The sequence below is a fragment of the Aptenodytes forsteri genome, unplaced genomic scaffold, assembly GCF_000699145.1.
Source record: "Aptenodytes forsteri isolate BGI_AS27 unplaced genomic scaffold, ASM69914v1 Scaffold161, whole genome shotgun sequence".
NCBI classification, from domain to species: Eukaryota; Metazoa; Chordata; class Aves; order Sphenisciformes; family Spheniscidae; genus Aptenodytes; species Aptenodytes forsteri.
Genome location: NW_008795023.1, coordinates 1 through 4,342, shown reverse-complemented (window position 1 = coordinate 4,342; position 4,342 = coordinate 1).

The following is a 4,342-nucleotide window of genomic DNA, read 5'->3' as shown; positions in this document are numbered from 1 at the left end:
AAGGACATGGACCTGTTGGAGTGAGTCCAGAGGAAGGCCATGAAGATGATCAGAAGGCTGGAGCACCTCTTCTGTGAAGAAGGGCTGAGAGAGTTTGGGGTTGTTCAGCCTGGAGAAGAGAAGGCTCCAAGGAGACCTTGTAGTAGCCTTCCAGTACCTGAAGGGGGCCTACCAGAAAGCTGGAGAGGGACTTTTTACAAGGGCATGTAGCGATAGGACAAGGGGTAATGGCTTTAAATGGAAAGAAGGTAGATTTAGATTAGATATAAGGAAGAAATTCTTCACTATGAGGGTGGTGAGGCACTGGAACGGGTTGCCCAGAGAAGCTGTGGATGCCCCATCCCTGGAAGTGTTCAAGGTCAGGTTGGACGGGGCTTTGAGCAACCTGGTCTAGTGGAAGGTATCCCTGCCCATGGCAGGGGGGTTGAAACTAGGTGATCTTTAAGGTCCCTTCCAACCAAACCATTCTATGATTCTATGACTCTTTCTTTTTAATTTTGATTCGAAAATGAGCAGAGGTTTAAGTCGTACTTCAGACGTATCCTCGTTAACCTAGTTATCCTAGTTACTGTGATTAGCAACTCATAAAACTGTAGAAGTAATGACCTGAAAAGACTTCTTACATTGTCTGGCCCTGTGGTTTCCAACCTGTGAGGCATGAACCCATTGCAGGTGAGGCGCAGCAGCAGACCTGAGGTAATAAACTCTGCCAGCACTAGGAGCCTGTGAAGACACACCCAAGAGGCTCTGGACAGAGTCAGCTGGATTCAGTCAGGTTTATTAATTCAGTCTCGGTGGGCTGAGGGAGGCAGTGACAATAGTTAGTGGTGTGGGATGTGTGAGGAGGAAGTGGTAGAGGTTCTGGGGCAGGAGACATGGAGGTAAGGAGGCAGCAGCTACCCTGAGGCAAGGGTGGTGGTGGGAGAAGTGGAACTAGACTGGTGAGGTGATGAACATGGCCAGCTTTCTAAAGCAAAGTTCAAGCAGAAAAGATGAAGTGCTACCAATCCAGCAGCCTCTGCCATCTTTGTCCCCAACAGAGCAGTGATATACTCTGCCACTGTGAAGTACCCTCTCTGCCATCTTGTCTGCCCCATGGTGCATTGCACACACATAAAAATTAGGAAATACTTACTGATTATTTTCATAAAGGCAGTGGTCTTCCCTAGGCTCCCAGGAAATCGGGCTCGTTTGTGTCCTTGAAATGATGTGCAGCCTGCAGTTTTGCAATTTTCTGCAGTAGGAACAGGAGCCCTTTGCAAACATTTTCTTCACAGCCAATTAATGAAGTAACTGATGTAGTGGGCAAACCATGTTTGTGAGTGGGACTCAAATTTAACTGGGCTTCAAGCAGAAATTACCGTTCACCTCTCGGTGGTAACCTTAAAAAAATACTTTCTTCAACTTTTGTTTTGTGAAAATGAAGCGTGTTAATTCTTTCCATTTTTTTTTTACTGGATGCTCAAAACATTTTAAAATCTGTGATTGAGTTACAATGGTTGCCTGAAGTACACAAAATGAAACAATTGGATCTACTGAGGTGAGTGGTGTTTTGAGGAGTAGAATAGATTGTGAACTGAGTGATTATAGTTTACTTACAAAGAGAGAAACCAGCAGAACTGCCATAAGTAGTCATATAATTGCAAGCATTTAACTTATAATAAATATTTTCTTCACTGGTGAATACTTCCCCACAGGTCTAATGGATATGTTGGTGTTTTCTACAACTAAAGTGAACAAAAGATTTGTGAGGAAACAACTGTGACCTAATTAATAGCTGTGTGTCTTTGTTAGCTGTCCAAAGGGATTTCTGCGGGTTTTGGTTCATTAACTACCATTAACATGTTATGCACAGAATGCTCTTTCCATGAAAATGTTTTCTTAGTTTTACCTTTAATATCATGCAGTTGTAATGAAAACTAGATGTTTTATTTACTTTTTTTCCAAAAATCATTGGAACAAAGCATAGAAATCGCCCTTCTCCCCAAACTGCTCAGTATTATTACCAACTATATAGCTACTCTACTGCATTTTTAGAGTCTGTACATTATTCTTAACCTTATGTTTTTTCAGATTAGCCACTATTAAGATTTCTAGTTTCCTAGAAGTCCATTTAAGTTCATACATTGTCTAATACAGTCTTCTTTGAACACCTTTGACCTCTTTAGAGTATTAAGGAACAGATTTGCAGGATGTGCCTTTGAGTACGCAGTCATTAGTAACTCTTAAATATTTTTCATCTTTTTACATTGCTCCATTTTTATCTTCTTACAGATTTCTGTAATTTTTTGGGAAGAGAGGAGGGTGAGAAGCATAGGACAGAAAAAAGGAGGAAACTGACATGTGACCCTGTAACAAACCTGTTTTCTTGACATCCTTATTCAGTTACTGGCTCTGTTTCTGGACAAATCAGAAATATGATCGCATATTTAGAATGAACAGAGTTACGGCAGGGGGGGTTTTGTTTCACTTTTTATTTCTTTTTTTACTCAGGCATGTAACTCCTAGTGGGAATATAGCAGAATTTTGGAAGAATAAGAAAAATGTGTGTTAAAAATGCAAGGAAAAAGAATATCCCTCTAGAAGACTAACTATTAAAAAGTGCCGTTAACAATAAAAACAGCAGTCATGGAAAATTAATCCTTTACTTAAATATCACAAAAATTGAGAAGACTCAGCTAAAGAAAGCTTTCAGTGTATTTTAAAACTTAGTCAATAATGTGTTTTAGTAATTCACAAATTTAACTTGATGCAGATTCTTTTTTAAGACTAAAAATGCACAAACTGAAGTGCATTGTTCTTCCATTACCTGGTATTATTAAAAACCTGGTTTTGTTTCTCCTTTAACTGAGACCTCTAGGTGCAATAATGCCTTCATTTATAAGCCATCCCAAATCTCTGTTGTTTGCTATCTTGGTAAGTTTGTTAGAAAATGAGGGAAGAAGAACAAAGATGGAACCTGGCAGTTGGAATATTAACAATTGTTTTCTGACAAATAATAAGTAAAGTTATTTTTCAAACAAATTTTGAGCAAACTTGTTCAACTCTCTTAACTCAATCACAAAAGTCCAAGCCCATTCCTGGACAAGTATACATAACCTGAACATAAACTAGGGTTTCCCTCCCTTCCCATTGAATCAGATTGAAAGGAACCTCAGGAGGTCTCTAGTCTAAACTCCTGCTCAAAGCAGGGTCAGCACTAATTTCAGATCAGGTTGCTCAGGGCTATTTCCCATTGGGTCTTGAAAACCTTGAAAGATGGAGATTCCACAGACTCTCTGGGCAACCTGCCCCAATGCTTAATTATCTGCCATGAAATCTTTTTTTCCTTATATCCAGTTGAAGCCTCCCTTTGGTTTATGACAATTGTTTCTTGTTTTTCCACTGCGTATCTCACTAAAGAGCCTGCTTCTGTCTTTTCAGTAACTTCCTTGTAGGTATGGGAAGATTGCTGTTAAGTCCCCTGAAGCCATCTGTTCTCCAGGGTGAACAAACCCTGCTCCGTCAGCCTCTCCTCCTAGGTCAAGTGCTCCAGTCCACCCTGACCACCCTGGTGACGCTATTTCGAACTTGCTCCAATTTACCCTCATCTTTCTTGTACTGAGGGGTCAAAACTGGTCACTATATTCCAGATCTGATCAGATGAGCGCTGAATAAAGCAGTTCACTTGATCTGCACTCCTGTTGATACTCATGGTACACTGCTTGACTCCCGTTTAGCTTACTGAACACCAGGACCCCACATCCTTTTCAGCACAGCTGATGCCCAGGTAGTTACTTCCCAACTGGTACTGATGCAGGGGGTCAGTCCATTCCGGATTCAGGACTTTGCATCTATCGTTGTTGAGCGTCATGAAGTTCATGCTGACGTATTCCTTTAGCCTGTCTAGATCTAAATAGCTTTGAATGTCAACCCTGTCTTAAGCGTATTGACTGCAATCTCCAGTTTGGTGGTGTCCACAAGCTTTTGATTTAATTCAGTTGCTGGTTAAAGCCGAACTTTCCAAAAAGAAAATGTTCACCTTTAGGGTTAATCCAAACATTTAAAAAAAAAAAAAAAAATTAGAACAGAAGAAAACTTACATTATTTCTTACTTCTAATTTAGAAAAATCAACCACACATTTTTCACTTCTTCTATAAGAACAATAGAGATAAAGCAGCATTTATTTTACATTTTACACTAAAGTTTTAAACATTTAATACAGAAAACAATTTAATATATTTTTTTGATGAATCAAATATTTCTCAGTTTTCTTGAGTATTGTCCACATCTAATTCTGGCCAAGCATAAGAAGTTTCTTCAATGTTTCATTAATTGCATCAAGAATCCAGATAAAGTATG